This window comes from Hemitrygon akajei, chromosome 31, assembly GCF_048418815.1.
Source record: "Hemitrygon akajei chromosome 31, sHemAka1.3, whole genome shotgun sequence".
Taxonomy (NCBI): Eukaryota; Metazoa; Chordata; class Chondrichthyes; order Myliobatiformes; family Dasyatidae; genus Hemitrygon; species Hemitrygon akajei.
This window is the reverse complement of record NC_133154.1, coordinates 5762351-5787412: the sequence shown is the minus strand read 5'-3', so window position 1 is coordinate 5787412 and position 25062 is coordinate 5762351. Positions and strand designations below refer to the sequence as shown.

At 46.1% G+C, this 25062-nt stretch overlaps 1 protein-coding gene across 2 annotated transcripts in view; it reads left to right on the top strand.

Moving 5' to 3' along the window:
• Positions 1-25062, top strand: part of LOC140719176 (ferritin heavy chain B-like) — a 137014-nt gene that overhangs the window by 54514 nt on the left and 57438 nt on the right. The gene's annotated exons all lie outside the window — the stretch shown is intronic.

Here is a 25062-nt window from a genome sequence, read left to right as displayed (position 1 = left end):
TTCAATATTCCAACTTTGATGGGGATGGTTGGATCATAAAGGCTTATGGAACTGGATATTTGTTATAGAGCCAAAATATCACACAGCTCAAGTGATGTACACTTCCCACCTCATACATCTTCCCTCCTACTCATATTGACTATTATACATCCATTGTCCAACTACCCATATAGCTAATAAAGTGGCCACTGAGTGTATGTTCGTGGTTTTCTGCTGCTGTAGCCCATCCACTTCAATGTTCGACATGTTGTACATTCAGAGATGCTCTTCTGCACACCGCTGTTGTAACGTGTGGTTATGTGAGTTACTGTTGCCTTCCTGTCAGCGTGAACCAGTCTGGCCATTGTCCTCTGACCTCTCTCATTGACAAGGCATTTTCACCCACAGAACTGCCACTGATTGGATGTTTTCTGTTTTTCTCAACATTCTCTATAAACTCTAGGGATTGTTGTGCATGAAAGTCCCAGTTTCTGAGATACTCAAACCACCCAGTGTGTCACCAGCAGTCACTGCATGGTCCAACATGGCTTACATCGCATTTCTTCCCCATTTGGTCTGAATGACAACTGAACCTCTTGACCACGTCTGCATTAAAGAGCAGGTGTACAGGTGTCCTTATACTGGTATGTACACTGAGTGTATAACCCAGTTATGCACTGTGTCAGATAAACAGTCATACAGCTCATCAGTTATACAGCCTGTTTGTACTATAACTTAGAGTTATACAAACCATCTGAAATAAATTGCAAATAGACCTGAGTATATAACATATAAGATTAAAATAAGCGGGTACATTAAGGATCTAGTGCTTTCCTGGCATATAGGACAAATAAACTCTTCTCGGGCTTCCAGCTGGATACAGGTATCAATTATAACTGACGTTACGATGACAAGCTCTGCCATTGTCATTGAAATGGCGGTTATAGTCCATACCTGTACCCGGCTGGAAGCCTGAGAAGAGTTTATAAGCAGGTGTATTATTGGTGGAGTGCAACTTCGTAATAATGAGTCCTCTAGTTTTAGGTAGCCTTCCACATCACCACCACGCCTTACCCTTTGTTCTCCCCTCTCCCTCTCCTGATCCTTTTCCAATCCTTCCATTTTTGCCCCTTTTCCCTCAGAAGCCCCTCCCCTTCACTCATTTTGGTCGCTCCCCCTCCTGATGCTATCTGTCTACTGCGTGTGCGTGCGCATGCACACATACGCACACGCGCACGAACACACACACGCACACACTCACACACACATGCACACACACACAAACACATACACACACACAGACACATACACAGCACACACACGCATACACACGAGCGCACACGTGCACATGCACAAACACACACACACGCACACGCATAAACACACACACACACACACACACACACACACACACACACACACACACACACACACACACACACACACACACACACACACACACACACACACACACACACACACATTTCCCTCTCCCCTCAACCTGGCTCTCATTCCAACTGACGTTCATCCATCCCCTAATGGTTCCACATCTATGCTTACCTGCTTGACTTTGTGTTCAAGAAGTAGCCGTCTCTAGACTTCACTCCCCGATTCTCTCTCTCTCTCTGTCTGCCCTCAGCTACCATTCGCCCTCCTCCGTCTCCCAACTCCAACCCCTGTTCACTTCCCCTACTTGGCACAGTACGCTCGCCATCTCACACACCTCCTCAGTCCACCAATCACCGTGGACTCCTGTCCCAGCACTCCCCACCCCCTCTTTCTACTGCCAATCTCCCCCTGGTTTTGACCTGAAACGTTGACAGTTCCATTCCTTCCGCAGATGCTGTTGAGTTCTTCCAGCAAGGTGTTTGTTAGTGTGTATTCCTTAGAGGGTGTAACATGGACAGACAATCCACCATCACCCAAAGGGCGGAGCTTAGTCAAGATGGCGCCTAACGGCGACTCCTTTGCTTGCATCTTTGGAACAGCTATAAAGGGCTTTTCCCTTTTTCCCTCTCAGGGTTCTTTTGAAGACCCTGACCTGGAGTTACACGCTGACTTCGGTTCTTTGCGGGAATGGGACCCACTCTCGTGATTTCACGACTGGCTGTTATACGACATGCCGAGGGCTCAGCCTCAGAGTTTGGAGGCCTAGGATCTCAGGGCTCTGGAGACGGGCGGATCGAAGGTCGGTGTCCTGACAGACCGGTGTGTTGTGGGAGCCGGAAGATCTTTGGCTCTGTGCCCAGAGACCTGAGATCTTTGGGCACAGAGCTCAGAATAAGTGATGCAATGGACTTTCAACATCGTAAACCAGCGAGCTGTTTGTTACGTCTCCCCTCTCGCTGTGAAACAAAGACACCCCTTTCTCCCTTATTAGAGAGAGAGAGCCTGCGGTATGTCGAATACCGGGTGAACGCACAGTCTTTGGGGTAACTTCAAGTCTGTGTCTTTGCTGTTGCTTTGCTCACACCTCAGTGCTCATGAAGGGTGCTGATGCTTTTTATCGCCAGTGAGGGGGGTGGGAATCATGCTCGCTGCCACTTACACATAGGAGGGAGGGGAGCTGGGGGTACTTTGGGGTTCTAATATTTAACTGTCATTCATTCTTTGGGAAACTCCTCTGTTTTCATGGATGGTTGTGAAGAAAAAGCATTTCAGGATGTATGTATTGTATACATTTCTCTGACATGAAATGCACCTTTGAAACCGTTGACTCATTTTGGCCCTTTGTGAAGATATATTTCATCTTAACTCTACTTATTTCTGCTCTTCTGGATAAAGAAACAAAATGTCCTGTTCGATGTTACTAAGAACCAAAAGTTTAGTCAGAAGGAGGAACAGATAATTTACGAGAATGCTGCCAGGGCTCGAGCACCTGAGTAATAGGGAGAGGTTGGGCAGGCGAGGACATCCTTCTAAAGGGTGACTTTACAGAGGTGATTAAAATCATGAAGGGCATAAAAAGGGTGAATATATATAGTCTTTTGAGAAAGAAGAAGGTGGAGGGGCTTCAAAGGGAGGTGATGAGCAGGTAAGAAGGGAAGGGGTAAGAGGGCAGCCAGAATGGGGAAGGGAAAATTCTTCATCGGTGGCGAAGAAGGGGAATGCAATGTTGGCATTCATTTCTAGAGGAATAGAGTATAGGAGCAGGGATGTGATGGTGGAGGCTCTATAAGGCACTGGAAAGACCTCACTTGGAATACTGTGTGCAATTTTGGGCTCCTTATTTGAGAAAGAATGTGCTGACGTTGGAGAGGGCTCAGATAAGATTCACTAGAATGATTCTGGGAATGAGAGGGTTAAAAAATGAGGAACGTTTGACCACTCTTGGACTGTACTCCTTGGAGTTTAGAAGAATGAGGGGGGACCTCACAGAAACATTTTGAATGTTAAAAGGCATGGACAGAGTGGATGAGGCAAAGTTGTTTCCCATGGTGGGGGAGTCTAGTACGAGAGGGCATGAGTTAAGGATTGAAGGGCGCCCATTCAGAACAGAGATGCGAAGGAATTTTTTTAGCCAGAGGGTGGTGAATCTGTGGAATTTGTTGCCATGGGTGGCAGTGGAGGTCAAGTCATTGGGTGTATTTAAGGCAGAGATTGATAGGTATCCGAGTAGCCAGGGCATCAAAGGTTACGGTGAGAAGGCGGGGAAATGGGACTAAATGGGAGAATGGATCAGCTCATGATAAAATGGCGGAGCAGACTCAATGGGCCAAATGGCTGACTTCTGCTCCTTTGTCTTATGGTCTTATGGTAAAAGAGAGAAGGGGTACGGTACAGAAATTGCAGGAAGTTAAAGAAATCGATGTTTATGCCATCAGGTTGGAGACTAACCAAAAGGAATATGAGATGTTGCTCCTCCAACATGAGTGTGGCCTCATCATGGCAGTAGAGGGGGCCATGGTGCGACATGTCCTTCACTGATAGATAGGGTTGCAAAGAAAGATCTTGGAACATTGGCCTTCATAAATCAATGCACTGAATGCAAAAGGTGGGATGTTATGTTGAAGTTGTATCAGACGTTGGTAAGGCCTAATTTGGTGTACTGTGTCCCACTTTGGTCACCTACCTACAGGAAAAATGTAAACAAGGTTGAAAGAGGGAAGTGAAAATTTATGAGGATGTTGCTGGGTCTGGAGGACCTGAATTATAGGGAATGGGTTAAGACTGTATTCTTTAGAACATCAAAGATTGAGAGGAGATTTGATAGAGGTATACAAAACTATGAGGGGTATGGATAGGGTAAATGAAAGCAGGCTTTTTCCACTGAGGTTGGGTGGGACTACAACCAAAGATCACAAAGTAAGGGTGAAAGGTGAAAAGGGGAACATGAGGGGAAACTTTTTCACTCAGAGAGTCTGGAATGAGCTGCCAGCGCAAGAGGTCCATGCAAGCTCACTTTCAACGTTGAAGAGAAGTTTGGACAGGTACATGGATTACGAGGTTATGGTGGGCTACGCTCCAGTTGCAGGTCATTGGGAGTAGGCAGTTTAAATGGTTTTGGCATGGAATAGATGGGCTGAAGGGCCTGTTTCTGTGCTGTACTTCTCTATGACTCTATGTTGGAATGTGAACGGGCTGTGGAATTAAAATGGAAAATTTTAAATGGGAAGGTGAATTGTCTTGGCCTGAAACATCGACTGTTTATTCCCATCCATAGATGCCACCTAACCTGCTGAGCTCCCCCAGCACATTGTGTGTATTGCTCTAGATTCCCAGCATCTGCAGAATCTCTTGTGTTCATAATTTGGGAAATTGCTCAAGTACTATTTGCAGTTTTGGTGTGCCTGTCACAGGAAGAACATGGGAAAGATTAATTGAAAATAAAAGAAACACTGTGGATGTTGCAAATCCAAAAATGAAAACAGAAAATGACAGGAAAACTCACCAGCGATAGATAGAGAAACAACACCATTTTAGGTCAATGGCCGTTCATTAAAATAAGCATAGAGAGCAGAGCAGGAAACTGTGGGGTGTAAACCGAACAAATGGAATATCTGATAGGTTGCAGAGGTGTACCACCATTTGCAGAGTCAGCTGGTTTACAGATTAATGAGGGTAAGACACCGAATAAATGGACGCCACAGTAGAATCGTGGTTCTGCTTCTTCTCCTTTTGCCCGTTACACTGCTGGCATTTAGGGCAGCAATGAAGGTCCTCCATCTCTGGTGGTGTTCAGGGCTTCCTTCATCGTGTCGGTAGCTTCCTCTCGGTTTTCACCACTGTCAGTCATGCAAGTCCCGGGTGGAGGCTCAGGAATACCGTCGCACTCAGATGTAGAAGGAGTTTCCGTAACAGTTTTGTTTGACCAGTTAGGGTTCTCAGCCCTGAGTTGAACCCCAAACTTGGAGGGCCGCTGGACCACTCTTAGTCTGGCCTCTCCCCTTTGACCTGTTTGGCATGGGTGACCCGACCAAGAGCCAAAGCATAAAGCCCCAACTCCAGCCAACATACCTCTCCGGGTCATTGAGGCACGCAAGCCTCCAAACCCAACGACCCTCTTGGAGGAGAGTAGCGGTTAGCACAACGCTATTTCAGCTCGGGGAGTCGGAGTTCATGGTTCAATCCTGGTGTCGTCTGTAAGGGGTCTCTGTACGTCCTTCCTGTGGAATGAGTGGGTTTCCTTCCACAGTTCAGAGAGGTACTGGTTAACAGGTTAATTGGTCACTGTAAATTTTCCCATGATTTGGTTAGGGTTACTCGGGGATTACTGGGCAGGACTAGAAGGACCTATTCTGCGCTGTATCTCTAAATAAATAAGTAAACACATCAAGCTGTGAACTGAAGTCAAAGAGCGGTTGCTAGAACTTGAAACCAAAAGGAGATTGCTGGAAATTCCCAGCCGGTCAGGTGGTATCTGAGGAGAGCGATTATCATAGATAGTTTGATCTGGGCTTATTGTAGACTTTATGACTCAATAACAAACACAATGATCCCATCTTAGTTTCCTTTTCTGTTTGTATCATAAGTGGCTTTCTGCCTTCAAGCATTTGCATACCTCCTGGCACTTAATCACCGCGAGCAGCCAAAGTGCTATGCCTACTTATTCATCTCCACCTTCACCTCTGTTCGGGGCCCCAAACAGTCCAGGTGAGGCAACACTTCACCTGGATATCTGTTGGGGTCGTCTATTGTGTCTGGTAGTCCTGGCGAGGCCTCCTCTACATTGGTGAGACTTGTTGTGAATTGGGGGTGGGGGTCCACTTTGTTGAGCACTTCCGAACCATCTGCCAAAAGCCATACATTTTAATTCTGATTCCCATTCCTTTTCCAACATGGCCCCATCTTGGCACAAGAGGAGGCCACCCTCAGGGTGGAGAAGCAACATCTTATATTCCAGCTCGGCAGCCTCCAACTTGATGGCATGAATGTCAATTTCTCCTTTCGGTAAAAATAACTTTCCCTCACCCCTCCTCTCTTCTGTTATTCCACGCTCTGACATCTTACCTCTTCTCATCTGTCCTCCCCCAGGGTCCCCTCCTCCTTTCCTTTCGCCTATGGTCCACTCTCCTCTCCTATCAGATTCCTTCCTCTCTAGGCCTTTTCATCTCTTACCTGCTTGACTTCACCTTCTAGCTATCCTCCTTCCCCTCCCTCTACCTCTTTGTTCTGGTGCCTTCCCCCTTCCTTTCCAGTCCTGAAGAAGGGTCTCGGCCCAAAACATCAACCATTTAATCAATTCCATAGATGCTGTTTGACTTGCTGAGTTCCTCCAGCATAGTGTGTGTGTGTTACATGTCCCGACACCTTAGTCCATCTGCTCTCATTATCCTATAAAACAAACATATACAGATTGGCTGATGACACCACTGTTGTTGGACAAGTCACAAGTGAGAGAGGCACCTGGATGAGTGATGCCACAACAACCTCTCTCCCTCTCTCTCTCTCTCTCTCTCTCTCTCTCCCTCTCAACTTCAGTAAAAATAAACAACAAATTGTTGACTCAGAAAGGGGACAGTGGGTGAACATATGCCAGACCACATTGGAAGTCGGCAGCGGAAAAGGTCGGTAAATTCTGGACATTATCATATCGGAAGACTCCATTTTGTTTCCATGAATCACCGGTTGAAGCGTCAAGGAAGATTGAGACATCGAGGCGAAAGCGGAAGGCAGGCAAAAACTGTCTGCCTGCCTTTTGATTGCTGCCAGAGAAGGAGTCTGTGAACACCACATTGCAGTGCGGCCTGCCATGGCTGGCAGATAGGCCTCGTTGAGGTTGTGTGGTGTCCCTCTCTTTTGATGATGTTGGTGATGTCAGAGGATGTTACTGTGGTTCTGCATTTATGGCTTGGACAATTGCGTTGAAAGACTGTGGACTATTTCTGTCTAATTCTCTATTTTTTGCCTGTGGTTTTTCCATTTTGTTGTGCCAGGGGAACGAGTTTGGAGGGGTTGTGGATGCTCTTGTTGTGTCCTGTACAACAACTGAACCACTTGACCATGTCTGCGCGCTTTCATACATTGAGCTGCTGCCATGTGATTGGTTGATTAGACGAGCAGGTGTACCTAATACAGCGCAAGCTGGCGGACTTTCATCTCCCAGCAGTTTGTCTGCTATCTCTGTTTCTGTGTAAGATTGTTCAGAATTCCTCCCTTTGCACATTTGAGTATGTCCCACAGTCGGAACATCACTGAATTCCTCGCAGCAGAAGTGACAGTTCTAGTCAGAAAGCAATTTCCCCTCAGAAACAAGGACAACCTGTTCACAAACACATATTGGAAACCCAAAGCAACACGTGCAAAATGCTAGAGGAACTATCGAAAAGCATCTATCGAAATGAACTAACCGGCAGTGTTTTGGATCAAGATCATTGATTGGGACAGGAAAGGAATGGAGAAGGTGCCAAAGGAAGAAAGTTGGGACAGGAGAAGAAAGACAAGCTAGAAAGTGATAGGTGAAGCCATGTGGATGGGGAAGAGGATGGAATAAGAACCTGGGAGCTGATAGGCAGAAAAGGGAAAGGACCAGAGAAGAAGGAACCTGATAGAAGGGGAGAGTGGACCATGGGACAAGGAGAAGTTGGAGAGGCACTGGGGGTGGGGGGGGGGGTGATAGGCAAGTGAGAAGAAGAGGTCAGAGGGTGGCCAGAGTGGGGAAAGGAAGAATAGAGAAGGGGGAGAGGGAAAAAATGGAAAAATCAATGTTCATACCGGTCACGATGTGCGCTGGCAATGTCAGAACCCAAGTGCAGAGAAACGACAGACTCCATTGTAGAGATGGTGACCAGAGATTATCATAAGGATTCCAACAGAATATCAGTGGATTGGCCAAGCAACACCATGAGATGTAACATTCTCAGAACTAGGACCTTGCGATTAGCTCTAATCAGGCGTCTGCTTAAATAATACAAGTAGCGCAGAGTCCTCGAGCCTATATCAAAATGAACTTAACAGAAAGCACCAGGGGACCGCATCACAAAGAGTGAGTGGCTCGAGAAAAAAACACAAGGAACTTTAAACGATTAGTGACCCTCATTAAAGAACAATTAACTAGTTCAGATGCCCTTACCAACCTTGGAGCCCAATACCGTCTGTCTCCGCGCACCAGCCTGAACAGCTCATTGCAGCAGCTGTTCACAATTGCAACTTGGATGGGTGGTGCTGCGTTAGTAATCCCAGACTCTTTTTTTAGTGATGCAGGGCTGAAAGCTCCAGTCCCATGATGTGTACAAATCCACAAACTAACGCACATTGAGTGCTCGACGGCCTCCTTTCTTTTACCGGTTCTTCTGGGTTCTTTGTTTCGTGGCTGTCTGTTAGGATACGAAACTCAAGTTTGTATAACGTATACATACTTTGATGATAAATGTACTTTGAACTTTGAAATTTTAAAAGACTAATGCTAGTCTGTAAAATATGGGATTGTTGTAGAAAACCAGCTGATTCATAATTACAAGGGATTCTGCAGAGGCTGGAAGGAAGTGGGAGGAAATCAGCAACAATGTTCCCTATAATTTTTTCACAGTTGCTCTGAATCATTGCTCTGAACAGGAAATTTCTACATGGATTGAAAACTGAGTGGCACTTTTTTTTTTGTAATATGCATGCTATGAATATTTAGAATGAAAATTGAAAGATTTCATACTTTTCGTTTTATTTATTAATTGAAGGGTATAACGAAATGAAGTACACCAAAGAAAATCTTGTACGCTTTGTAAATTTATTTTCGTCTGTCTTTATTCCAGCTCTGCAGCAACAAAGGCTATGTGTGGGGGGGGGCATTTTAGTTAGTTTGTGGCCACGTACCCGTGCGGTTAAGAGGGAACAGTGCTCAGTAGGGCAGGGAGCATCTACGGAAAGGATCTACGAAACAGGCCGAGACCCTTCATCAGTACTTGAAAGGGAGGAAAATGCCAGAAAAGGAAGATGGGGAGAAGGGGGAGGAGTACAAGCTGGAAGGTGAAGGTGGGGGGGGGGATGAAGTGAGAAGCTGGAAGGTGATAGGTGGAAAAGGTGAGGGGCTGAAGAAGAAGGAATCTGATAGGAGAAGAGAGTGGACCATGGAAGAAAGGGTAGGAGGAGAGGCACCAGGGATGATAAGCAGGTGAGGAGAAGAGAGGAGCCAGAATGGGGAAAGGAAGAGGAGAGAAGGAGGATGGTTGAGAAATTACCAGAAGCTGGAGATATTGATGTTCATGCCTTTAGTTTGGAGGCTACCCACATGGAATATGAGATGTTGAACCTCCAATCTGAGAGTGGCCTCATTGTGGCAGTAGAGGACGCCATATCAGAATGGGAAAAGGGGAAAGGAATTTAAATGGTTAGGCCTGATTTATAATGGTTTCTAAGCAGCAAACACTGTTGACCTTACGAAAGCTGACTGTATACAGCTCCAGGCCTTCTTTAATGCAATTAATTTAACGGAGACCCTCCATTGATCAGGGTCGACCATGGGAGTTGCGTCCTAGATGTCTTTGTGATACGCAAGCCAGGACAGAACGATATGGAGAGCAATCTGTTTCCCATGTAGCAGACTCTCCTCTCCGTGCATCTGATGAATCCAGAGGAATGGCGGAGATCTATACGGTTCAGCACCAGCGGCATCGCAGGATTTGCCAGTCAGAGTTGAACTCAACGTAGGATTGCCTTAGCGACTCCAGCTCCGGACTTTTCCCTCGGGGTTTACTCCCAAAGCCTCCCCCGTCAGCGGGTAGAGCTGCCAGGCAGTGGGAGGTTTGAGATCAGAGTTTTCCTTCTCCTCGATGAGCTGCCGACCACGGCTGACAAGCCCCATCTGTCCAAAGCGACGGTTTTAAGGTACCAGTAACCAACCTTTGCACGTTCTCCTGTCAGTAGAAACAGTTCGGCCAGGCTTAGTAACTTAGGCACACGTGAAGGCCAGGAGCTGGACTTAGTTGTCAGAGGCTATTTGAGACACACTCCACTGGAGAATTTAAGAGGTATGATCCCCACTAACCCCTCCCCCCACCTCACCACCAGCTAGAACAACCTTAAGGAACCAACTAATTTAACTAATTAATTTAACTGAAGTTCACTTGCAAATTAAATCTGAGGCAATTACCAATACCTCATCCTCATCTCTTTCTTTGAAAATCCCCGTCACCCTCCCTCTGCAGCCAAAGTCCAGGGTGCTTTCCTTGCTGATCTCACCATTCCCAATCTAACCACATCATCAGTTGCAAGTGCCTCCTCATTCTCAGTTACTTGAACCTCCCCCACTTTCGTGGATCTTCTTGACCCATTCATTACTTTCAACTTCTATTTTAACTCCCTTTGCCCACACACGTGGCCGTTGTCACTTCTAGCGTGTCATCTGATGGCTTAACTGACGGGAACCTGGAAGACCAATTCAATGCCCCCACAGAACTTGTTCTATCAAGATAAGTGTACTTTTCAGATAGCCATCTTGGTTTACTATTCCACATGAATTTTCTGTGAACCCTCCTCTGCATTGAAGATTTCTGCTCAATGCCATCTATGCACCAAGCATGGCCTCTTCTGACTTTCTCCAAGCAATCTCTATGATGCTGGAAAACTTCTTCTGTCAGCTACCATCGTGCAGGAGGTACTGAAGCCTCAAGTCCCAAACCACTAGTGGGACTTGGTAGTGTGGAGGAACTGAGAGATCTTGGAGCAGTGTGGAGGAACTGAGAGATCTTGGGGCAGTGTGGAGGATCTGAGAGATCTTGGGGCAGTGTGGAGGAACTGAGAGATCTTGGGGCAGTGTGGAGGATCTGAGAGATCTTGGGGCAGTGTGGAGGATCTGAGAGATCATGGGGTAGTGTGGAGGAACTGAGAGATCTTGGGGCAGTGTGGAGGATCTGAGAGATCTTGGGGTCCGTGTCGATAGGACGCTCAAAGCTGCAGCGCAGGTTGACAGTGTTGTTAAGAAGACATATGGTGTGTTGGCATTCATCAACCATGGGATTGGGTTGAAGAGCCATGAGGTAATATTACAGCTGTATAAGACACTTGGAGTACTGTGTTCAGTTCTGGTCACCTCATTACGGGAAGGATGTGGATACCATAGAGAGAGTGCAGAGGGGATTTTACAAAGATGTTGCCTGAATTGGAGGGCATATCATATGAAAATAGGTTGAGTGTACTTGGCCTTTTCTCCTTAGAGCAACAGAGGATGAGAAGTGACCTGAGAGAGGTGTATAAGATGATGAGAGGCATTGATCATGTGGATAGCCTGAGGCTTTTTCCCAGGGCTGAAATGACTCACACGAAGGGGCATAGTTTTAAGGTGCTTGGAAATAGGGGATGTCAGGGTTAAGTTTTTCACATGGAGGGTGGTGGGTGTGTGGAGTGCACTGCCGACAGCGTTGGTGGAAGCAGATACAACAGGGTCTTATAAAAGCCTCGTAGATAGGTACATGGAGCTTAGAAAAATAGAGAGGTATGTGCTAGGAAAATTCTAGGCAGTCTCTAGAGTAGGTTACATGGTCGGCACAACATTGTGGGCTGAAGAGCCTGTAATGTGCTATAAATTTCTGTTTTTTTATGTACCACCAAGTCAGAATCAGAATCATGGTATCACCAGCTTATGTCATGAGATCAGTTAACTCAGCAGAAGCAGTACCATGCAATACATGATAAATATAGAAAAACAAATAAATAAATGAATTACAGTAAATATATGTATGTATATTAAATAGTTATATTAAAAATAGTGCAAAAACAGAAATAATAAAGTAGTGAGGTAGTGATCATGGGTTCAATGTCCATTTGGAAATCAGATGGCAGAGGGGAAGAAGCTGTTCCTGAATCATAGAGTGTGTGCCTTCAGGCTTCTGTACCTCCTTCCTGATGGTAGCAATGAGAAGAGGGCACGTCCTGGGTGATGGGGGTCATTAATAATGGATGCCACCTTTCTGTGAGGCACCACTCTTTGAAGATGTCTTCGACACTACAGAGGCTAGTACTCACGATGGAGCTGTCGAATTTTACAACTTTCTGTAGCTTCTTTCGATCCTGAGCAGTAGAACCCCACCCCACCACCCCCATACCAGACGGTGATGCCCCCAGTCAGAATGCTCTTCACAGTACATCTGTAGACATTTTTGAGGGGTTCAAGAGCAGCTGATTCCCTTCAACCATTCTTGAACCAACCGGCTGAGCGTCAGACCGCCTAATGAAGATTCAACAGGGGTGACAGTCAGCGGCCAACTATGCAATCCAATTTTAAACCTTGGCCCAGGAGAGTGGTTGGAACAGGGAGGCCTTGGCCACATTATAGTGCCACAGACTCCAAGATGAACTGAAGGATGCCTTGACCTTGGGGGAGCCAGCAGAAAACTTGGAGGTTCTCATCGACCAATCCATCTGTCTTGATAATCGTCTGGCAAAACGAAAGTGGGATCACTTCAGGTGGTCAAAGAGAGCCAGTCCGAGCCCGGTCCCTGCACATATCAGCTTCACTCCCTAACCTCAGGCCATCACCAGTCCGTTGCCGGCGCAAGATCCAGTCGAACCCATGCAGGTCGGTTGCACTAGACTCTCTGCCGATGAGAGATCCCAGCGTCGGAGACAATGCTGCTTTTACTGTGGGGTAGCAGGTCACCTGCGGGCCAAAGGTCCGAAGCTGCAGCCAGCTGGGGAACTGCTGAGTGTCGGGAGGACTGTGGCAGTAGCAGCCACTACACCCAATCCCATGGATCCTGGTCATGTGCTGAAGGAGGAGTTCACCTGGGGTAAGAACTTGAGGCAGGTCAGGGTTTTGGGGGCAGCGGGTAACTCTCTGGATTTAGAAACCATCCGTCGGCTTGACATACCATTGCGAGAGTTGAGCCAGTCGTTGCCCACTAGGTTCTGGGCAGATTCAGCAACAAACTGTAGAATTACAGATGGAGAAAGGGGATCGTGTGGAAGACATGAGTTTCTACATTATCGGCTCTCCACTCATCCCCCGATCCTCACGTACCCTTGGCTGTCCCAGCGTAGCCCATCCATGGACTGGAGAGAGGGGAGAGTCATCGCTTGGTCCAGACATTGTAAGAGACTTTGTTTACAGTCTGGTGTTCCGACACCCTGACTCTCTGGCAGGCTTCGGTGCAAGGGAGCCTGAGACCTTCTGGAGCCTAATCCAGTCCTCAAGAGCGAACAAGCTAGTTCTGGCCAACAGGACAGTGCGATTCCTGACACAGTTCAGTCGGAATCCCACAGGAACTAGAGAGAGGGAACTTCTAGGTCAGGGGAAGACCAAGGAGATGCCAAGCAGTCTGGGAGACTTGTCATTAGGCTGAAGGGAACCAGCTGCCAGGTCTCAAGGAAGGGAAAGACTCCTTCACGCCGATACTGTAATCACCCACTTTCCCAGTGATGCGAGAACCCTCTGTAAAGCCTCACTGCCACTGCCTGTGCACACAGACGGGCAGCCGGACCCTGATTTGGCCACTGTTTGCACAGATGAAGTTTGTGAGCTCAGAGAGAGATCTCTGAAACCCGTCGCATCATCCTGTCACCAAAGAAGGTTCAGTAGTCATCCTTAAAGGGAGGTCCAGAGGAGACAGCAACACCCAAACCGGTTGAAATCCCCTCTGTTTACCAGGACGTAGAGGAGGTCTTCAGTGAGGGAAAGGCCGCACTGTGCCATAGACCAGCTGCCCAGTGCATGTCCTCTGCAGGGTTGTTTGCACGTGCTCTTAGGCCCAGACAGAAGCGCCATGGAGGAATATATAAAGGAAGCTCTTGTCATAGGCTTCATTCGGCCCTCCAGCTTACCCACTAGCACAGGTTTTTTCTTTGTACAGAATTAAAATGGGAGCCTGCCCCCTTGCATCCAATACAGGGGATTAAACCTCATAATGATCAAGAATCACTACTCCTTTCTTCTTATGAATACGGCTTTGGAGGAGTTCCTAGAGGCGAGAGGATTCACAAAATTAGACCTCCAGAGTGCCTACAATCTGGTCTGTATGAGGGAGGGCGGTGAGTGGAATACGGCATTCAGTACGCTGACAGGGCACCTCAAGTGCACTACCCACTGGCCTTTTGAATGCCTCAGCCATTTTCCAAGCCTTTATAAACGATGTGCTCCGGGATGCTCTCCATTAGTAAGCCTTTGTTTACCTGGATGATATCCTAATCTTCTCGAAATCCATGGAGGAGCACATCGCTCATGTCAGAGAAATTCTAAAGAGGCTTCTAGCCCATGGGCTTTACGTCAAGTTGGAGAAGTCCAAGTTTCATGCGGCAACTGTTTCATTTTTGAGTTTCATTATCTCTCATGGTAATCATGAGATGGACCCTACCAAGACCCAGGCAGTCAGAGACTGGCCACCACCATCCAATACCAAACCGGTCCAACAATTCCTGGGGTTTGCTAAACTCTACCGGAAGTTTGTCAGGAACTTCAGCTTGGTGGCAGGTCCGCTGGCGGCCCTAAGGAATCCACGGGCCCCTTTGTCTGGACTGCTGAAGCAGAGGCTGCTTTTGCAGAGATTAAACAGCAGTGCACTACAGCTCCCATCTTGGTTTCTCCTAACCCGGACCTTCCTTTCATTGTGAAATTGGATGCCTCAGACATCAGAGTAGGTGCCGTCTTGTCTGAACGACCACCTTTTGGACAGTAAACTGCATCCGTGTGCGTTCTTCTCTGGGTGGCTATTCCCGGCAGAGAGGAGCTATGACATCGGGAACCAGGAGTTTCTCGCTGTTAAATTAGCATTGGAGAAATGGCTTCTCTGGCTGGCGGGATCCAAGAACCTTTTTATAGTTTGGGACTGAGCATGAGAACCTGGCCAAGAGGCTGAATTCCAGGCAGGCCAGCTGCTCTTTTTTTAACCGGTTTAATTTCATCCTGACCTATTGACCAAGGTCTAAGAACCAGAAGCCAGATGTCCTGTCCTGCCCATTTGATGAACTGGAATGTGAGGAGTGGCACTACCTAAGCCAGGGTGGTAGTGCCAATTTGTTGGGGAATCAACACTCTCGATCACAAGGACCAAGCGCAAGGGGAGATTCCCGAGAACAGTCCTCTGGGTTGGCTGCTTGTCCCTAGTCCCGTCCGGTCCCAGCTACTGCAATGGAGGCATTCGTCAAGAATGACCGCACACCCGGGGATTGCCGAGACCCTTGGGTTTATCAAGAGGAGGTGTTAGTGGCCTGGAATGACAAGAAAAGTTTGGCAGTACATGCAGGCAACGAGGCGTGTGCCCAGAACAAGGGCCCCTCCATCCCCGACTGGTTCCAAAAAGACCTCGGGCACACACCTCCACGGGTCTCTCACCATTGCGAGGGGAAGTCAGTCATCATGGTGGTTTTTCATTAGTTTTCAAAAGCCTGCAAATTCATTGTCTTGGAGAAGCTACCCTCTGTGCCGGATGTGGCCAAGATTGTCCTGGACCACAGATGGTCCACAGATACCCAGTGGACATTGTCTCAGGCCATGGTCCACAATTCTCACCACTTTCCTGGAAGGCTTTCTGTAAGCTGACTGGGGCAACGGCAAGCCTTTCCACTGGGTTTCACGCACAGTCCAACGACCAGACGGGGCAGATCAACCAAGATTCAGAACGTACCTTGAAATGCCTGACCTCAGAAGGACCGGATGAGTGGTGCAGCCATTTGATGTGGGATGAGTTCGCCCACAACACCTTACGGTATTTGGTGCACGGGATGTCTCCGGTTGAGTGTGCTCAACCCCCATTGAGAGAGAGAGAAACGAGCGAGCCATCTCCCAAGTGCAAAGCCCTCCGACAGCCTCTGCACTCATGTGTGTGTACGTGCATATGACAATAAACCTGACTTTGACTACAATTCTTTAACCAGCCTCATCCTCCATATTAGCTTTCATCAATCGAATGTGACTGTACATACCTTTCAGCACCATTCAGCACATCCACAAGGTGTGCTGACACAAGAAAACAACGTCCATCATCAAAGATCCATCACCCAGACCGCGCCCTCTTCTCACGGCTGCCATCGGGAAGAAGCCTCAGGACCCACACCACCAGGTTCAGGAGAAATTATTACCCTTCAGCCATCAAAGTTCAAAGTACACAGTACATTTCTTTTCGAAGGATGTATACTATATACAACTCTATATACAGGCAGCCACAAAACAAAGAAACTCAATAGAACCCATTAAAAAAGAAGACAGTCAAATACTAAATGTGCAAACAAAAAACAAATCATCAGATAACAAACTGTAAGAAGATAACATTCAGAACTGAAGTTCACAGGAGTGAGCTCACGGCCGCGAAGCCAGTCTCAGCCAATCTGGAGCCCATTAGTTATAGGCTACAAGCTCAGTTCAACACCGAGATAGGTAAACCTCCCAAACATCCACCTGTCCCTTGCCTCCGGCCCCACCAGAGTGACTTTTTCAATCTGGCCTGGCATTTAAATTGGCTAAACCTCGACTTGTTCCTCACTCTCGGACCCGGGCCCTGCTGCCTTGGCTCACCTCACCTCAGATCCGTCAGTTCAAATTGGCTCCAAGTCCACTCAAGCAGTGACCATACATTTGCTCATTCCTCGCTTTCGGGACCAGGTCCCACCGCCTCGATTCGGCCCGTGCACACCACATTGCAATTGTCCAGCACCTTCGAGACGTCAGTTCCCACTGCTAAAATGCCAGTTTGTACAGCTGGGAACTGAAAGGGAAGTTACAGGCTATTGACTATGGTGATCGTTTTCCAGAAAACGTGTGATTAATAAAGTAGTAGTTTTGTTTGCTGTCAGTGCCATCAGGCTCCTGAACTGGCGTGGATAGCTTCATTCGCCTCAACACTGAACCGATTCCACAACCATGGACTCACTTTCAAGGACTCTACAACTCATGCTCTCAATATTATTTATTTACATAATTATTTATTGTATTTTTTGTACTTGCATGGATTGCCTTATTTTGCACATTGGTTGTTTTCAGGTCTTTGTTTGTGTGTAGATAGAAAACTGGTTGGCAGATAGAAAGCAAAGGGTAGCGGTGAATGGGTGTTTCTCGGAATGGCAGGTGGTGACTAGTGGGGTGCCACAGGGCTCGGTATCGGGACCACAGCTGTTTACGATTTAAGTCAACGATTTAGATGAAGGCATTGAGAATAACATCAGCAAGTTTACTGATGATACTAAGCTGGGTGGCAGTGTGACATGTGACGAGGATGTTAGGAGAATTCAGGGTGACTTGGATAGGCTGGGTGAGTGGGCAGATACTTGGCAGATGACATTTAATGTGAATAAGTGTGAGGTTATCCACTTTGGGAGTAAGAACAGGAAGGCAGATTATTATTTGAACGGTGTAAAGTTAGGTAAGGGAGAAATACAAAGAGATCTCGGAGTCCTTGTTCATCAGTCACTGAAGGTGAATGAGCAAGTGCAGCAGGCTGTGAAGAAGGCTAATGGAATGTTGGCCTTTATTACAAAGGGAATTGAGTACAAGAGCAAGGAAATCCTTTTGCATTTGTACAGGGCCCTGGTGAGACCACACCTGGAGTATTGTGTACAGTTTTGGTCTCCAGTATCAAGGAAGGACATCCTGGCTGTAGAGGAAGTGCAGCATAGATTCACAAGGTTAATTCCTGGGATGTCAGGACTGTCTTACGCAGAAAGGTTAGAGAGACTGGGCTTGTACACACTGGAATTAAGGAGATTGAGAGGGGATCTGATTGCAACATATAAGATTATTAAGGGATTGGACAAGATAGAGGCAGGAAATATGTTCCAGATGCTGGGAGAGTCCAGTACCAGAGGGCATGGTTTGAGAATAAGGGGTAGGTCATTTAAGACAGAGTTAAGGAAAAACTTCTTCTCCCAGAGAGTTGTGGGGGTCTGGAATGCACTGCCTCGGAAGGCAGTGGAGGCCAATTCTCTGGATGCTTTCAAGAAGGAGCTAGATAGGTATCTTATGGATAGGGGTATCAAGGGATATGGGGACAAGGCAGGAACCGGGTATTGATAGTAGATGATCAGCCATGATTTCAAAATGGTGGTGCAGGCTTGAAGGGCCGAATGGTCTACTTCTGCACCTATTGTCTATTGTATTCATTGATCCTATTGTGTTTCTTTGTTCTGCTGTGAATGCCTGTAAGAAAATTAATCTCCAGGTCATATATGGTGATATACTCATACTTTGATAATAAATTTACTTTGAACTTTAGGATATGTGTGTACTGGACATGTCACTCAATATATTTTTATAGCAGCACTGCTGTTAGAGTTCATTATCTTCAGTAACCTCTATCCTTATTACTTGATTTACTGAACATGATTCATTAAAAATCCCTCCACCCACAACCGCAACCTCATTCAACCTGTCATCTGAGAGATGAGACACATGGCAACATCTCTTGTCCATGTACTGCTACAGTATATTAACGTCTGAGTGAGGAACCACAAGGATGTCTGTGTCACCCACGGCCTAACCGGTTTAGATGATTGCCTGGCTGGTGACTACATCACCTACTCTATCATCTCTTACATCTTGGCCCCAAAATACCAGCGTACAGAAAAGAGGCTGGAAGAAATTAGAGAAGAATCTCTTAATGGCACCACAAAGAAGCTCTCCATAGCCTACTGTTGGATCTCTGTTTAATTTCTGATCCAGAGTTCATCCAGGACTCAAGAATGACGAGAATGCCCGGGCTGCTGTGATCCATGCCTGCTAATATGACAAATTGATAAGTGAGGCTTTGGGTCTACTCTGGGCTGATCTGGGGTTCAGATCTAAGGGCTCAATTTTGGTTCAGAAGGCTGTTGTTCGCTTCAATTGTTTGCATGATTTGTATTTTTTTCTCTTGTGCATCAAATGTTTTTTTAAATTTTTATTTATTCTTTTTTTCTTTAATTGGGTTCTTTTGGGTTTCTTGCTTTGTGGCTACCTGTGAGCAAGCAAATCTCAAAGTTGTACAATTTATACATTCTTTGATAATAAATGAACTTGAATCGTGAATGCAGTCTTAATTCTAAGATTTCAACTCATTTTAGGGTACAGACAAACATACGGATCATGAGCAAATTAAATAAAGAGCTGAGAAACAATGCTGAGACAAAAGAATAAAGAGAAGAAGCCAAAATGGCACCTCTGGATAAATCGATCACTTTTATAGATAAGATATTCCTTACATAAGAATTAATTTGTTACTAGGCTACATAATTAAAACAATTACATCATGTGGGTAATGTGCTAACACTTAGCCAGTGAAAAGTGAAAAAGGTGACAAACTGTTAGTTTAGTTGTTATACCGCTTTCTGCTAGTGAGTGTGAAAATCATATGAGTTTGTTAAGAAGTACAATTCTTATTAAAATGATAAATCTTATTGAATCATAAAGGTGCAGGAGGTATAGGATGTCCGGAGCGCTCCATGGAAGGGAATGAGCCGGAAAAACTCAAAGGAGGCACAATCTTCAGAAAACAGGACAAGACTGACTATGGTAGTGAGAGACGGGTCACATGCCTGATTGCTTAATTCCTTAAAATTGCCACAAAAGTTGATAGCCTCCAAGAGGAACACAACCTTGTTGTACAGTTTGGTGGCTTGTGTGCCTCAATGACCCTGGCTGGAGTCAGGGACTTGCACTTTGACCCTTGGTGGGGTCACCCATGCCAAACAGGTCAAAGGGTAGAGGCCAGACTAAGAGTGGTCTACCAATCCTCCAGTTTCAGACATTCAGCTCAGGGCTAACAACTCTAACTAGTCAAACAAAACTGTTACGGAAACAGCAAAGAAAAATCCTTTTATATCTGTGTGCAACAGTATGGTCAAGGACAGACGAAGATGGAAACCAGCAGTGTAATGGGCTGTAAGGAAGCAGGGTTGATAAGGTGAAGAAGGCTTGTGGAGTATTGGCCTTCATTAGTTGGGGAATTGAGCTCAAGAGCTGAGAGCTAATGTTGCAGCTCTATAAAACTCTAGTCAGACCACATTTGGAGTCTCTTGAAGGTCCCTAATGGATTTGGCTCTACCACTGACCCTGCCAGTCTCTTTGTAAAGAAACTTCTGACATCACCCCAATTATGCTTCCCTCCAATCACCATTAAATTACGCCCTCATGTATTAACCATTACCACCCTGGGAAAAAGTAGCTGGCTAGTCACTCTCGTTAAGCCTCTTACCATCTATCAAGTCATCTCTCATCCTCCTTGCAAGAATCTGAAAGTATGGGAAGAAACTCCACCAAATCAAAGGCAGAGTACAAAGTTCTTAGCAGTGTGGAGGAACAGAGAGACCTTGGGGTCCACATCCACAGATCCCTCACAGTGGCCATGCAAGTTGATAGGTTGGTTAAGAAGGTGTAAGATGTGCTGGCCTTCGTTAGTTGGGGGATTGAGTTCAAGAGGTAATGTTGTAGCTCCATAAAACTCTGGTTAGACCACACTTGGAATATTGTGTTCAGTTCTTGTCACCTCATTATTGGAAGGATGTGGGAACTTTAGAGAGGGTGCAGAGATTTACCAGGATGCTGCCTGGATTGGAGAGCATGTCTTCTGAGGATAGATCGAGTGAGCTACAGTTTTTCTATCTGCTGCGAAGGAAGATGAAAGGTGACTTGATAGAGGTGTATAAAAATTATAAGAGGTATAAAAAGAGTGAACAGCCAGAGACTTTTTCCTAGGGTGAAAATGGCAAATACAAAGGGGACATAATATTGGGGTCCTGGGTAATGGGAGTCCTTAAAACAATTTTGATGGTGTCCTCAATGTTGGGGAGGCTAGTGCCCATGATGGAGCTGCCTGAGATAACAGCTTTCTGTACCATTTTCCAAAACTGTGCTGTGGCCACTCCATACCAGATGACGATGCAACCAGTTAGGATGCTGTCCATGGTATATCTGTAGAAATTTATTTTTGCAACCTGCCAACTCTCCTTAAAAACCTAGTGGAATATAGCAGTTGTCGTGCCTTCTTTGTAACTGCAGATAGATCTTCAGAGATGTTGACACTCAGGAAGTTGAAAATGTGCACACCTGCTTCACAGTTGATACAGCTGGGAATATTTGGAGGGCAATATCTAAGTCTGTTGGGCAACATGGTAGTGTAACAGTTATCATAACACTTTCCAGCATCGGTGGAAGATCAGGTTTCGATGCCCTCCACTGTCTGTTCTCCCCATGACCATATGGGCATTCCAAAGATATGCAGATTATGTTCTGCACCCTAGGGCTCTGAAAGAGGTAGTGTTAGAGATTGTGGTGGCATTAGAAATGATGTTTCAAAAATCATTGGACTCTGGCATGGTGCCAGAGGACTGGAAAATTGCAAATGTCACTCCACTCTTTAAGAAAGGAGGAAGGCAGCAGAAAGCAGACCAGTTAGCCTGACCTCAGTGGTTGGGAAGATGTTAAGGATGAGGTGATGGAGTACTTGGTGACACAGGACAAGATAGTACAAAGTCAGCATGGTTTCCTTCAGGGAAAATCCTGCCTGACAAACTTGTTGGAATTCTTTGAGGAGATTACAAGTAGGATAGATAAAGGGGATGTTGTATATTTGGACTTTCAGAAGGCCTTTGACAAGGTGCCACACATGAGGCTGCTTCCCAAATTAAGAGCTCATGGTATTACAGGAAAGTTACTAACATGGTTAGAGCACTGACTGATTGGTAGGAGGCAGTGAGTGGGAATAAAAGGGTCCTTTTCTGGTTGGCTGCCAGTGACTAGTGGTGTTCCACAGGGGTCGGTGTTGGGACCACTTCTTTTTATGCTGTATATAAGTGATTTAGATAATGGAATAGATGGCTTTGTTGTCAAGTCTGCAGATGATACGAAGATTGGTGGAGGGGCAGGTAGAGTTGAGGAAACAGGTAGGATGCAGAAGGACTTAGACAGTTTTGGAGAATGGGAAAGAAAGTGGCAAATGAAATACAATGCTGGAAAATGCATGGTCATGCACTTTGGAAGTATAAATAAATGTGATGACTATTTTCTAAACAGGGAAAAAAACCAAAAATCTGAAATGCAGAGGGACTTGGGAGTCTTTGAGCAGAACACCCTAAAGGTTAACTTGCAGGTAGAGTCGGTGGTGAGGAAGGCAAATGCCATGTTAGCATTCATTTCAAGAGCTCTAGAATCTAACAGCAAAGATGTGATGCTGAGGCTTTTTAAGGCACTGATGAGGCCTCACCTTGAATATCGTGAACAGTTTTGGGCCCCTTGTCTTAGAAAAGATGTGCTGGCATTGGAGAGGGTCCAGAGGAGGTTCACAAGGATGATTCCAGGAATGAAAGGGTTATCATACGAGGAATGTTTGATGGCTCTGGGTGTGTACTCGCTGGAATTCAGAAGGGTGAGGGGGATCTCATTGAAGCCTTTTGAATGTTGAAAGGCCTGGACAGAGTAGATGTGGAAAGCATGTTTCCCGTGGTGGGAGAGTCTAGTTCAAGAGAGCACAGCCTCAGGATAGAAGGGTGCCCTTTCAAAGCAGAGATGCAGAGAAATTTCTTTAGCCAAGGGTGGTGAACTTGTGGAATTTGTTGCCACATGCAGCTGTGGAGGCCAGGTCTTTGGGTGCATTTAAGGAAGAGATTGTTAGGTTCTTGATTGGAAATGGCATCAATTGTTACGGGGAGGAGGCCGGGAACTGGGGTTGAGGAGAAGAGAAAAAAAAGGATCAGCCATGATTGAATGGCGGAGCAGACTCAATGGGCCTTATGGCCTGATTCTGCTCCCATGTCTCCTGGTCTTATGGGTTAGTGGATTGTGGGTATGCTAATGTTGCCCCATTCCAGGGGCAACTCTTCCAGGCTGCCCCAGCATAGCTCAGGCTGTGTTGGTTGTTGCCACAAAGCAAATACATCCCATTGTTTAGTTCGACACACATGTGACAAATAAAGCCAATCTTTCATATTTAAATCATTGTCAATTGCACATGAGATGTTGTGCCATTCTCTCAACATCTGCAAGCTGACTGCCCTTTTCCACAAACGCAGGAGGTTCTACAGATGCTGGAAATATCAACTGTTTACTCCTCTCCAAAGATGCTGCCTGGCCTGCTGAGTTGCTCCAGCATTCTGTGTGTGCCCTTTACCAGACAGGCCCAGCCTCAGAAAATCCAGATTCATAATGCAGCAAGGTCCCAAAGAAGTGACCCATTTCTGCTTTCTCAAGCTTCTCCTCTCAGGAAAGGCGGGCAACCATAATGGTACACACACACACACACACACACACACACACACACACACACACACACACACACACACACACACACACACACACACACACACTCACTCACACACACACACACACACGCTCACTCACAAACACACACACACACACTCACACTCACACATATACACACACACTCACTCACACACACACTCACACTCACTCAGACACACACTCACACACACACACACACACACATTCACACACATTCACACTCACTCAGACACACACACTCACACACACACACTCACACTCACACAGATACACACACACACTCACTCACACACACTCTCTCTCACACACACACACACATTATTTATTTATTTGAGATACAATGCAGAATAAGTCCTTCTGTGCCTTCAAGCTATGCCACCCAACAATCCCTGATTTAATCATAGCTTAATCAGAGGACAATGTACAATGACCAATTAACCTACCAACTGGTACATCTGTGGACTGTGGGAGGGAACTGGAGCCCCAAGAAGAAACCTAAGCAGTCATGGGGACAATGTACAAACTCCTTACAGGCAGAGGCGGAACATCTATACAGTTTATTTAAGTTAAAAATATAATGCAAAAAGAGAGGGAAAACTACTGAGTTCATAGGTTACTACTACTACTACGTTGACTCAGGCCTAGGGGGCTGGCATCGGGCATGATGACGGACTCTCCACTCCTCCCTCTCCCTCATCAGTGTGTTCAATTCATCTACATTAGCCACGTCGCTATCTTCTATGAGCATGTTGACCATAGTCTTGGGAGGGCGCCTAGGGTTCATCCTCCCATGTGATGACTAGGCTGGTAGGTAGCTCAGGGTGGCGTAGACAGTGCCCCGCTAATTGCAGTCTTCATGCCTCGATTTTCATAGGTTCACTGTCCATAATTTTTTATTGTGTTTTGTTTTTATGTTACATCATATCCAGAGTAACAATCATTTCATTCTCTTTTACACTTGTGGATGTTGAATGACAATAAACAATCTCAAATCTTGAAGCTTGAATCTTTTCCTCAAAAGTCATGGGTTCAGTGTCCATTCAGAAATCTAATGGCAGAGGGGAAGAAGCTGTTCCTGAACTGTTGGGTGTGAGTCTTCAAGCTCTTGTGTCTTGTCCTTAATGCTGACAATGAGAATAAGGCATGTCATAATTTTCTTATTGTAATTTATAGTTTTTATCATTATTATTTACAATGTACTGGTGCCACAAAACATCAAATTTTATGACACACTTGATATTAAACTTGATTCTGAAAGTCGTGATGCTTTCAGGAAGTCAGCACAGACTTAGTTTATTGTGGGAAAGGTCATCATCAAGATCACTAATGACATGACTGTGGTGGGTCTCACCAGCAAGAACAATGAGTCAGCTTACAGAGAGGAGGTGCAGCAGCTAACGGACTGGTGCAGAGCCAACAACCTGTCATTGAATGTGAACAAAACAAAAGAGATGGTTGTTGACTTCAGGAGGGCACGGAGCGACCACTCCCTGCTGAACATCGACAGCTCCTCGGTA